This window comes from Pleurodeles waltl, chromosome 2_1 (assembly GCF_031143425.1).
Source record: "Pleurodeles waltl isolate 20211129_DDA chromosome 2_1, aPleWal1.hap1.20221129, whole genome shotgun sequence".
In the NCBI taxonomy this organism is placed as follows: Eukaryota; Metazoa; Chordata; class Amphibia; order Caudata; family Salamandridae; genus Pleurodeles; species Pleurodeles waltl.
Window position 1 is genome coordinate 62,648,348 of NC_090438.1, and position 13,633 is coordinate 62,661,980.

Here is a 13,633-nt window from a genome sequence, read left to right on the forward strand (position 1 = left end):
CCCTACGTGTTTCAATACTTGCAACCCTCAAATTCAGTAAATGAGTGCTTGCGGCTGCTAAAACACTTTTTAAAATGTAGTAAAGCCATTTATTGATTTAGAAACGTTTTTCAGAATCGTTAAAAGGGTTTAGCAAACATTAAGGAATCACTATTTAGATGGGGCTTTTTAAGGGTGTTCCTTCCAAATACCGATTCCTTGAGGTATGAATTTATGTTTTGCTACCATAATCCTGTTGGAAAAAAAAAATATTTTACCACCACGTCAAAGGAGGAGGTAACACATTTGCAAAGAGGAAGGGGTCCCTAAGGGTTAAGAGTAGGCAGAGGTCTGTAATAAAAGTTTATAAATATTTTCATTTTCTTTTTTTGAATGCACAGGCTGCATTTAAAAGAAAAACAAGATTCCTTTATTTAAAAATAATCAAAAACCTGCCTGTGACTGTAGCCAATCGTAGTGGGCCAGAATTTGTGACTTAGCTCATTACTATTTATGAGGTAGGTTCAATTGCAACCCATTACTATTCATATTTTGTAAACTTAACTATTAAAAGATAGGTCGGTTCGCACAATAAGAATACATTCCGTGAAAGCTGGTGCACAAACACCTTTTACCTACTGTATTCTTCGTACTTGAGGGGTCTGGTTCCGCCCATCCCAGTGGTTTTGTAGTAAAATAGCAGAAATTGGGGTCCAGTGGGCCTCAAGCACTCCAGAGCACTGTTGCCACTGCACCTGCTGCACTGTCAATTCCTGTGCTCTTGCTCCGCTTCATCTCTGGGGCACCGTATGATGCTGCAGGATTAATTAAATTATGCGGTAAGAAAAGGCAAATTATGCAGCATAACTCAGCACATTTGTGATAATATTACTTCATTAATTTGTATGGTTTGCACACGGTAATACTTTCAGGGCAACAATTTCACCTCATTAATACCAGTTTAACATCCAAATACATAAACAAGTGACTGAAAGATGACCACTTAACCTTTGCTAAGGGTTTTCCAATGCGCTCAAACACGTCACCTTCTTTTTCGTAACTTTTGATCCTTTTAAGCTAGAATCAAAAATATATTTATGTTAAAATCTGCAGATCATGAAGAAGATGGTGGATTATGTGGCAATGGAGGCAAATTCTTAATTATGCATGAAATGCCGCAGAATCACATAATTCCTGTGGCCCCGTTTATAGCGCCAAATCATTTGCTGATTAACCCCAGCTCCTCCTTCTCTTCGTTTTTCTAGGTATCCCCACTCCCTTTATACCTCCCCATTCCCTGTCTTTCCTACAACTCACTTAGCCTTTTTCTGCCGGCCTGCTTTAACTGTTCACTTCCCCTATATGCTTTCCATACCTCTTCAGGCTTCCTTCTATATCTCCAGTCAATCTTCTTCTTGTTTTATCTGTACCTCGCCTCTTTCCTTCTTTCGCTCTGCCTCTTTCCCACTTATACATTTACACTTAGCCTTTCCCTCTGTCCATTCTCCACTGGTGTTTCCATTCTGCGCTGGAGCTAGCCCCCCTTTCTCTTTACGCCTGCATCACTCCAGTCCTTCATTCTTTCCTTTCTCTTCTCTCTCTCTAACTTTCCCTCACTCTCCCCTGTCTCTGCATCCATCTGAATCCCTTCTTTGCACCTTTCACTCCACCCACACCTCACTGTAACCGGCAACTTGATGCACAGGCAGACTGGGCCTCTCATTCCATTTGGCCCCGGTGCCACTGCACTAGCTGCACCACTGCTCTTTACGGATACTTTGCTGAAATGAAGCCCTTTAAAAGAGAGTGGATTATGAATATCCCGTAAATTTTTGATCATTGCATCCTTCACCAAAATTGACAATATACGCCTGTCTACTTGTGCAGAATTTTGACACTGGTTTTAGTGACCAGAGCATAGCTTCAAAGTGGCCTCTGGTGCATTGCAACGCTCTTTCTCACACTACTGTGCAGTGCTCCGTTGCTCATATCACACCATATACATCCATATATTTTGGACAAACTCCTGTTTATCATGACTTCTCACCACTATTCGACCAGTCTGGGCTTGACCCAATGACCTTAAACTTGAAGATCATATTAGCGTCACTTTGTTTGACGCTCCGGTGGCGCACACTTCAGAATCATATCTACGAGGCCACGCCAAGCCACTTTGCGTGGCTTTAAATGGCCTCATAGGTTTGGAGTAAGGCAAAGCAGTGCAAGTTGCTGCGTTGCCTTACTCTGCATCGGGGGGGCACTCCATGGGTGTTGCAATGAGTTGTCCCTTGAAACACCAATGGGTTTTCAAAAAATTCCCAGATTTACTAAGAGTTGTAAACCTGGGAATGTATCAACAGGGCACTCCATGGGTGTTGCAATGAGTTGTCCCTTGAAATACAAATGGGTTTTAAAAAAATTCCCAAATGCCCAGATTTACAAGGAGTTGTAAACCTGAAAATGTGTCAAAATTTACATCACCCCAGGGGAGGCGTAACAAGGATAACTCTTTCTATCTGTGCCACATTCTGCAGCACACATTGAAAGAGGGAAACGCCTCCATGGATTGTGATTGTGCAGGAAAGTGCCCCTCCCTGCAAAAAAACAATCCTGCATGCAACGCAGGCACCCTTGCACCATGGTGGAAATGACAGGAATGCACCATATTTTGTAAATATGGTACCTTCCTGCCCATTCCCTGTGGTGCAGAGCAGCGCAGCAAGGTCACTTACTGTGCTGCCCTGCGCCACCATTTCAGTAAATATGCCCTGATATGTCTTTAACACTGTGCAGATGTGTGATCCATCCAGACCCTTGAGTCCTCAGGACCTTTGGTAAGGAGCCTGTAGCTTACACAGCTAGTACCACACTGCTTCTTCCTTGCTTCTACAAACTGCAGGCAGGAAGGCACAGCATAAAGAACTTTCAATCTGTTGTATATTATTTCTCTACAGCAGCTGCAACAGAAGGTGCAACCATTAGTTCCCGTAACTAATATATCTAGTTCCAGTTCCCATAATTACGCATGAATATAAAACCCTGGTAGCTAATTGGCCATAGTCTGGGTACGTCTGCACGTGAAATGAGAATCAGGAACCTGCCCATTAGCAAACTTTCAAAGCTGCTTCTAATAGAGCACTTTAGAAAAAAAAAGAGAACATTGATTCCCATCAAAGTGTATGCTATTGGGTGGAAAAGGGCAGCTGTGGGGAATTTTGGTTGGGTGACGCAACCCTGGAGATAAGTATCAGTCTGTTTTGGGACAAGAAGTCATCACCCAAACAATGCAGTCACCAAAATAACAGTAATCAGATCCAGGAGATTTATGCTGTGAAGTAATTAGAGATTACTGCATGGAAGGATGCTGAACAATTACTGCTGTGGCCCGCTGAGGAAGTAACCGCGAAGTCTGCGGTTGGGTGTGTCATCCTCAAGGCACGCCGCAATGTGTTGCAACTTCTAAAAGAGTAGAATCATTAATTGGTCAGTAGTTGGAGCTTTATGAATGTTTTACAGAAAGGAATGTGCCCCCTGTGATGCCTGAGGAAGTCGAAAATGTCAGGAGTTATTGAGCCATATTCCTAGGATTTATGTGTAGGCATAGCAGTACGGTACATCATGCACAGGAGGTTTTCATAGCACAGTCATTAAAAACAACTGAGTCCAAAACTAGCATCGCTTTGTAATTCTCTGGCAAAAAAATAATCAACAGATTTGTTTTAGTGTGTTTCAGACGGTTTAGTTTGTGAACAATTATGATATATAATATTTGATATTGGGTTATTTATGCGCATAATATACCAGCGCAAAAGGGCTCAAGTGCTCAAGTGCGTTGGTGTGTTCCAATCTGACACCTTCACACTCCCTTGGAACTCCTGGCCGTTTCCCGCTTCTTTCCTTTTTCCCCTTCCCTGATTGGTTGAGCTGTCTCAGCCATGCCCATAACCTTTTGTAGACTGTCTCCTGATTGGTGTGAAGCAGTGAATTGCAAAACAGGTAGAATAAAATGCTACACAGAGGTTTGGTAACAGTGTTGCAGTTTGCTTGACAAGCAAATGTGACTTAACATTGGTGGATGACTTAACTGGGGCAAATAGGCCAAGCAGTGGAACACGTAAGCATTTTACTTTCTTGTTGTAGGTGTTGTCGGTAGTGCTACCCTGTAGTAATGGACAATGCTTCTGGTTGGAGGCCGCCTCTATGTTTCTGTCTCCAGTAAGTGAGGGGAGGTAGACAAGTCTAGCATATGTAATTTAGTGTGAGACATAGCACCCACAAGGGTGTGTACTCAACTACTCAGGAATGCTCTGGCCTAACTCCTTGTGTGGGTACGTGGTAGGAGTGGGTGGAACTTACAGAATTTCACTCAGTGGAATTCTGTGGAGTTACAGAAAAACTCTGCAAGATTCCACGGTATTCTGCCAAAGGGTGGTAAGTATGTAGCTCACACTGCAGTTTAGCACCGGTAGTGCAAGTAGCGCTGAAAATCAGTGCAAACGGCACTATTTGTTGCACAAGCGCACACAGCCATTCAGGTTGATTTTGCTGCAGCTTGAGTAGAATAACTACTCGAACTGATGCAAATCTACTTGAACTGCAGCCCTGTGACTACGAACGCTCATAAACGCCAGTGACTGCCCACGTTGAATAATCCTGGTAGGGGACACCTAATCTCACTGATGCTCATTAGCTTGCATATTCTGAAGCTTTGCAGGAGAAAGATTCCACTATGGGGCGATTGGCAGAATTTGGCCAGAATTTCGCATCAAAGAGTAAAGCGGAGTGGGCAAAATTCCACCACTTTTGCGGGCGGAACAGAATATTTCACCCAGCCTAGTACATGGCAGATACACAAACAAGGACACTTGTCATACTCAAGGGCTTACAAATTATTGAAATTAGAACAAAATCAGGGCGTTACATTAAAAAATTAAACAGCACTACAATTTCCCAGTTGTTCGCTATGCAAACATAATGCGTCTAATACATTGATTGGAACCTCACACATGACAACACAGATGACAAACATGACATCATCAATGATGTTTACGGGGGCATTGCCAGGAGCTCATGGAGTAGGATGAGCTTCTCAAAGTTTCTGGCCAGCTGTCCCATTTTTTAAATATTCCTATTTGTGATACGCTCTGCTGGTTCCATCCCTGAACCCCGGGGCCTGGTAAATGACCGCCAAGGACCCTGCTGAGCAGCTGACGACAGTGCATAGGACCAGAAGCTCAACAGCTTTTTGACCAAAGAGCTGGCTAAGATAGCAGCCATGGAAGTGGAAGGAGAGGCGTGAGTGCCCATGAACTGTGCCTGATCACAGACTGGCGAATCAGTGGAGGACAACGTGTCAATCTACCAGTGGAGAAGGCATCCAGCATGGCTGATGGTGACGGGGGTGGGGAGAGGGGCATGGTCCCAAGATGGGCAGTGAAGCTGAGTGGTGAAGCCATCGTAGAGACGCTGTGAAGCCGCTGGTGCAGACTTGGAGACAGACCCCATGTGAAATTGGCTCTGCTGTGGGGCAGGAAGTGAAGTGGGGACACCTGAACTCATACCATTTTTGGTGCCTATATTATGCTGGGCTGGAGTGAAGGACCTGGGCTTGGTAGCACTGGAGTGTGGAATCCAGAGGTGCCCAGGTTAGTCTGTTACAGGACTGAGTTTTGGAACTGAAGGGTCTGGAGTCCACTTTGACTAGCCTGGGATGAATGTATGAGTCGGCGGCAGCGGACTTCTAATAGGGTATATGGGAAGGACTGAAGCAGGCCCTTTCTTTATTTGTGGCTCGAACCACTACCAGTACAGTGGTTACGGATCTCAACCAAAAGCTTGACGCACAGCAAATGCGAAGATAAGAAAGATGATGGATTCCTGCTAAGGTGATCATTCCCCCCTCCCAGAAACACCCAAAGAACATTCTGGCTCAGTGGAAGAAGCCATGCTAATCAGAAGTATTTGTAAAACATTAACCACAGAAGAACGTAGAAGGAAGAAGGGACTATAAGCCATATTTAAATCAATGGCCCGTTATATGGCCAGGGCGATGGAGTAAGTTACTCAATCGCCCTGGTGGAGGGACCACCCGCCAGATTTATAAATGACCACCAAGCTGACGGTCATTTATAAGGCACGGGCAGGAACCACCATCACGGCAGCTCCTGTCAATGCATTTCTCTGTCCTGACTCGAGCACAGGGCTGCCTTGCAGAGAGACTGTCTTATGGGGTTCGTTTCAGCCTTATCTCTGTAGCATTGAGTCACGGTCTCCAAGCTTAAGCTCTGTACAAAATCATCTAATGCAAATATATACTTTGTTGTGGATTCTAGTATGATGGCTACATTGATCCTGCCTTTGGTAGGTCAGTTAGGGCATAACTAGGGACTGGGGAAAAGTTCTTGCTCGAAAAAGTCCCACCCACAGTTGAAGCTACAGATGTTCATTACTTTTGTGATGATGTTAGAATTATAGACGGTATATAGAGTATCACAATTAAAAAATATATATTCTTTGCCTTTGAGCAAGAGATTCAATTTCTTATAATAGCAATATTCTTATACAGAGAGTCAGCATAGCTTCTGTAACCAAGGCATAATGTGCTGGCACCTCTCTGTGTGGGAGAACAGACAAACTGCCTGGCATTGAGAAACTAAGGGGCAAATTTACAAGTAAGTGGCTCATCGGTCCTGATGCGCCACTTTTCTTGCGTCGCCCCTGCCCCGCCTAACGACACCATGGTTGCACCATATTTACAATACAGAGCACCATGGCGGTCGTTAGGATAATAGCATCAAATTTGTTGATGCTATTGTGGCGCTTTGCTGCACTAGCGTCAAACGCTAGTGCAGCAAAGGACAGGGAGGCCCATTGATGAAAATGAGTGCATCTTTTTAACACCTGCTCTGAGCAGGCTTTAAAAATGATGGAACAAATGGTGCAGTAAAATATTGTAAATTTCACTGTGACATTTTTTCGGGCTTCCCTGCTTGGGAACGTCCACTTTGCATACATTATGCCTGGTGCAGGCATAATGTGGTGCAAGAGTTTACAAAGTGGCGCAATGCAAGCATTGCGCCATTGGTAACATTGCACCACTTGGTAAATACGGCGTGGGAGGAAGGCCTCCTTAACGCCACCTTAGCTTAAAAAAATTAATTACCCTATGGTGGCGCAAGGTGGCGCTAGGGGTTTGTAAATATGCCCCTAAGAGCTTTGTCTTTGAGAGAGCTTCATACAGAGCATAGGAACAATCAAATTTCACCAAGAATAAATATCTGGGTCACAAAAAGAACACTTACCGCAAGAACAAGTAGGTTCATTTATTTTAAGCAGTTGAGTACATAGCATTGTGAAGGTAACATTTCATTACCTGAGAGTTAAATGGTGATGTTGAAGATGTTGAATCTACGACATCAGACTCGCAGCCTTTAGGTGGGTAAGGTGTTCTCTAGATCCATACAGATGGAGATTAAACCTAGTGGTAGGTACAGAGTTTTTCCTAATTCACTGTCTTTACGCCTACCAGGAACTTATCTCAGGGCATTTGAGTATAGAGGGAACCCAATGCTTCTTTTAACTGTTGAGAAATAACCATTGTTTAAAGGGCAACATTGATATAATTTGTAAATATAGAGCAGATCAGAGCCTATATGTAGCTGGTGCAGAATTAGTTTGAGGTTCAAGATTACCCTATGCGCCAGCTCACGTTTACCTGTCTCAGAATTGGCTGAAGATTACCCCATACATCAGCATGTCCAATGATGCAGTCTTACGTATGTCCACGTGCATGTTTTTGGCACTCTCGAGCAATTTTGTTAGAACATGCAGAATCAATGACAGTGGAGGGCATTGCAGGTAGGATGCATGATATTCAGCAGGTATTGACTGCCTGTTGAATTGAGGATTGATGTGAATCCATCTTCCAGTTGTGGACAGTCTAGTGACAATTTGAACTTCTGCGCAGTTTGGTCCAAATATATGTGCAATACCTTGCAGCATAAGCGCTAGTGCAGAGTGGTGTGGAGAGCAAGCTTTGATTGTTGAATGTGTGTACTGCTTGAACCATATGCTCCTGCACATAGGCACAGACAAGGACTGAGAGCCACTGGTAGTAATTGGATTACTGGTCGACTGCGATGTGAGCCCTGGTCAAGCGGCAATCACAATCCTAGTCAGGGTAAGGCACAAGCAAACCCCAAATTCACCTGTGCTCAACCCAGTAGTAACTTGCCACAGAGTGCTCAGGCTTAACTCAGTGGCAATGTTAAAATATTTATGCAACCCATCAAAGAGTACAACAGTGAAATCGCCACACAAAAAGATCCCACACAAGGTTAGAAAAATAGATTAAACTTTAATTTAAAAAAAACAACACCAAAACAACACAATTTCAGTCAGTAGAACCAGAGAAATTAATTTCTAAAGTGTAAACTGTAAAATAGCGCCTTAAAATACAAAGCACCAACTGCAGCAATCTGGTCGCGCTGGACCGGGTCAAAGTTAAGTGTTCAGGCCAACCGCGATGGAGCACAGGTCGGATACACTCCCAATTAAGTCCTGCTGAAGGTTTACCATCTCATGTTTTGTGCCAAGAGCAACTTTCACGTTGGAAAGGGCTGTGAGGAGGAAGTAGAACTTGGAGGGTAGTGGTCAGTATGGCACAAAGAGGAGGCCGGGCTTTGTGGACGGGTGGGCTGGAGCTTCACGTTGGTGGTCGTCCATGGGCTCTCGATGCTGCTGTGTGAAGAGACCGGCTGGCGGCAGCACTGATTTTCAGAGCGAGTAGTGGGATCCTGACACGAATGGGTCTATTCATGGTCACAAAGAGCCCGAAAGCTTGATTTCAAGAGCCACACCAAGGGTCCAGGACATGGAAGGCACAACATGGGGGGCATTGAAGACAGGTCCAAGAGCTGTTGGGGAGCCTTTTATGTCTATGGGGCTCAGATCAGGAGGCCAGCAGATTAGCCCTTTGAGTCACAATGGGGTCCAAGGTACAAGATGAAGTTCAGGTCCATTTCTTCTTCCCCAGGTAAGAGGGCAACAGGTCAGCACAGCAGGGCAGCAGTTCCTTTAAAGCAGAAGTCCAGCACAGTGGCAGTCCTTGTAGCAACACACCACCTCTTCCTGGCAGAGTATCCACAGGTTCAGAAGTGTACTGAACAGTTGGTGTCTGAGGTCCTTCTTTTATACACAGATGTGCCTTTGAAGTGGAGTGAAGCTTCTAAAGGCATTCCTTTGAAGTGCACAGATGCCCTGCCATCCTGGCTCTGGATCTAGACTAACTGCGGCTGTAGGCAGCACTTTGTGTGGAGACAGGACACAGCCTATTTAAGTGTAAGTAGGACTGTGCCAAGCTCCTCCCTCCGATCCTGCCAGTGATGGCCCATCCAGTCAAACACACTTTTATTGTGTATGACTATCTAGGAGAAATACACAAATCCGAACTGCCAACTACACCGAGTCATGTGACCAGGGACAGGCTGCAGGCATCAAACAGCTAAGGCAAGAAAATGCCAACTTTCTAAAAGTGGCATTTTCATTATTGTTATTTACAATCATCTGGCTTCACCATAGTTAGGATTTTAAATTAGGATTCCAGAGACACCAAATATGACCTAGTTATCTCGTCCCATTTGGAAATTACACAAATAAAATATAATAAGGCAACTCCAATGTTATCCTACAGTAGTGAAAAACAAATGTAAAAGTTTTTCAATACCAGGACATGTAAGACTTAAAAGTACATATCCAACTTCTTAAATACACTGCACCCTGCCCTTGTGGCTGTCCAGGGCCTACAGTAGGGGTGACCTATATGGATTAAAAAGGAAGGATTTTGGGCCTCGTAAAAGGTTTTATTTTGACAGGTCAACATGGCGGGTTAAAGCTTCACACAGACTTTGCAGCCCTGAGAGATACTTAAAGGGCAACTTAAGTGGATCTCACAGTTAGTGCTGCAGGGCCACTAGTAGTATTTAATTTACAGTACATGGGCAAATGCAGTGCTACTTTACTAGGGACTTACAAGTTAATTGAATAGGCCAGTTAGGTAAAAACCAATTTAATATGTTTTAAGCAGCGAGCACAAGCACTTTAGCCCTGGTTAGCAATGGTAAAGGGTGCAGAGTCCTAAAGCCAACAAAAACGAATTAAGCAAAAAGGTAGAGGGTAAAGGCAGAAAGTTTTGGGATGGCCCTGCAGAAAGGGCCAGGACCAACAACGACCAGGTGATGGCACCAGGACCCCTTGCTTTCGAAGCTGACGATGGGTGAAATTCTCATGTAGAAAACGTAATGCATGGAATTGGACTTGACGCATCAGTGGAAAAAAACTCAAAGTTACTTTTTTAAGTGCTGTGAAAAGCAGCGCAATTTATTTTCCTTAAAGCTAGCTGCATTAAGGCAAATACCTTGCCTAACCCCTCAGAGTACTCTTCAGACCAACTTCTGGGAAGTCAGTGTGCAATGTCTTCCTGCAGCGTCCTCCTGGAAGGTAATCGCTATGCTCAAGATCCCCTTCGAAGAGCACTGTTGGTTGCAACCATTATAACTTACTTGGTGTAATCACCATTTGGCTAAATACAATGGCCTTGTCCTGTCAGGGCCAGGCTGCAATAGAATTCCTCTTTCCTCGCATTCCACAAAGCCCAGAATGAGGAATTACTGTTTTGTAGTGCATTTCTCCTGCATTCCTACCTTTTTCCAATCCACTGGAGGTGGATGCAGATATGGCAGTACTGCCAGCAGACTGCATCTGTTTTCAGCAGAAGGGAAAAGGGGGGTTCTCCCATCCCTATTTGCAGATGTGATTGCTCTATTTTGGCAATGCCAGTATAGCTTGCAGGTTCTCCTATATATTTCAGTGCTACTCCTGTAGTAGACTTTGGACTGTTGTGTTTTCATTTCGAGACTCCCTCTCTCTCTACAAATATATACTACAATAAATGCCATAATGGCATAATTAGGGCCCAAGCGTAATTTAAGTTTCACCCATGCCTGTTCAGTGGTAAAGAACAAGAGTGTAGTAAGAGGAACAGTGCTAACAAAGAGGGGGCGTGTTCTAGAGTTTGGTACATGGGTACTACGTCGGAAATGTGAGAGCTATCCGGTTCCTCATTGGAATATAATGCACTTCTAATAGGAAAGACAGGATATCCGTCAAGTTTGTGTCAGAGTATCACTCTAATTCAGATCGAGAAGTGCAGATTTACTAAGAAATCAAGCAATGCAGCGCAGCAGGACAACTTGCTGTGTTGCGTGACAGGGAGAGAGCAGAAGTGCACAATATCTACTAAGATAGGATTAATTTCTGCTCTTTCCCTGTGCTAGCGCACTGTGTGCTGCCCAGCGCCAATGCCAGCACCCTTGTGCCATGGTGTAACGGCGTCTGCGTTACAGCGGGATTGTTTTTGTGCAAGAAGGGATACCTTCCTGCACTAAAACAATCCAATCCTTTGTGGCATTTTCCTCTTTCCACGTGTGCTGCAGAATGCATTCTGCAGCACACATGGCCAGAGTTAATACCAAGGAGAAATAAAGATATTTCTCCTTGTTATGCTTTATTTGGGAAGGCATACCATTTTGACGCAATCTCAGGTTTGCTGACCTTAGTAAATCTGGGATTGAGTCAGAATCCATGGGTGGATGAGTGGTAATGCCCATGGTCCAGCAGTAGAACGTCATGGGACGCCTTCTCAACGCACAGTAGCGCAAAGCAACAATTCGGGCTGCCTGGCCTTACTCTGGATTTACTAAGAAATGCAGATCCATTCAAGGTGTCTTTGCATGGCTTAGTAAATCCCATTTATGGGCTTGGGTTGCCTTGGGCCACTGTGCGTGATGCAATGATAAGACAAGCCCTTAGTAAATCTGCTCCAGAGTTCTTTTTTAAAAAAGTTAGTGGCCATCCGGATTTGGGCGCCATATGCCATTAATAGGGTGGCAGCATTTTTGGAGGTGCAGTATTGTCCCAGCCCCTATTGACCGAGCACCGAAATGCACTAAGGGACATATTTATACTTTGTTTGGGCCGGATTTGTGTCATTTTTTTTTAATGCAAATCCGGCGCAAACTTAACTCCATATTTATATTCTGGCGCTAGGTATGTCTATCGCCAAAATATTGGAGTTAAAGTCATTTTTTGCCTGCGGAAAACTACCTTGCATCAATGAGATGCAAGGTAGGCATTCCCGGGCAAAAAATGACCTACCGCCTTATTTATCCTCACGTGCAAAAATCACGCATGGGAGCAGGAGGGCCTTAAATAATGGCGTTAAGCCTGCTTAGTGCCACTGTATAACCACTAGGTATGGGCAGGCGTTAGGGGACCTGTGGGCCTTTTTCCATGGTCAGAGATAATGGAAACAGCCCACAGGTGCCCTTCCCTGCCCCCAGGGACACGCCTACCCTCCCACACCCACAGCTGGAGGACACCTAAGTATGGGGGGACCCATCCCAGGTAAGTCTATGTAAGTATTTAAAAAAAGAATTCTAAGTGCCATAGGGGGGCCTAACTTGGGCCCCCCTACATGGCACTGTGCCCAATGACCATGCCCAGGGAACATAAGTCCCCCAGGATTGGTCATTGGGCTGGGGGGCAGGACTCCTGTCTTAACTGAGACAGGAGTCATGTCCATGGGGTTTTAACATTAAAAAATGACGCAAGTCTGGGCAGAGGCATTTCTTTGCCTCTGTCCGTACTGGCGTCATCTTCTGACGCTAAACCCCCTGTTCCCCCTACTCCTCCCGCACCCGGCTAGCATCCTTTTCTATGACGCAAGCCGTAACTTAAAACCGGCTAGCGTCATACCATAAATATGACACCCAGCTGGCGTCTTGCTATGGCACTAACCGGCGGTAAACCTTTTTGACACTGAAGTGCGTTAGCGCAGTTCAGCATCAAAAAGTATAAATCAGGGCCTAAATGTACATTATAGTGGACACTAATAGCTGTACTGAAATAGCCCATTACTCTGCACTTAAGTTCCAGCCATTGGCTACAACCATTTTCTGTAATTAAGTGCAGACTATCTGAGCTGTTCTACATTGATGCTAAGAGTAGAAATATGCGGTGAACTTGTCACCACATGTTTTTACCTGTACATGTGTAGGTTGTGACTAGGTGTGCCATAGTGTCACGATTCACAGAAATCCAGTTGAAGAACAGTAAATGAAGCACGCCTCGAAGGTGATGCTGAAGCTGAGGGAGCCCCGCATGTCTGCAGAGTGCGGTCGTGATGTGGAGCCCAGACATCTGCTAGACATCCACACCAGCCAGCAGGGCTGCAGTTAAAGGACCAACGACCCCCGCTTGGTGTTGTATCACCAGGGGGATAATAGCACAGGGGGTGATTGCTGCAGGCTAATGACAGGCGCATCCCTGATGGGCTGTGATTATGAAATGACTGGGTGGCATCATGTAATTTGGAAGTAGGGGGGCCTTGAAAGAAGTTACAGATGCACGCTCCACCCACGGCCTAGGTGGTTGCTCTGTGACCACGTCCACACCCAGCAGCAACTTCTGCAGGAACCCAGGCGAACTGCCCCAAAACAGCGAAGTGCACAGACTGTAGGATCGAGGTGGAAAGTGACAATATTCAGGAGGGTGCTGGGGCCTAGAAGCTAGAGCTGCCTATTGTGGGCGTGGGGAC

General features: G+C 45.0%; 1 long non-coding RNA gene across 1 annotated transcript in view; it reads right to left on the bottom strand.

Annotated features, from left to right (window-relative positions):
* Window positions 1–624: 624 nt before the first annotated feature.
* LOC138258359 (uncharacterized) overlaps window positions 625–13,633 on the bottom strand; it is a 165,873-nt gene continuing 152,864 nt past the window's right edge. The window contains exon 4 of the long non-coding RNA XR_011198409.1: window positions 625–794. This is a non-coding gene — a long non-coding RNA (uncharacterized lncRNA). The remainder of the gene's footprint in view (window positions 795–13,633) is intronic.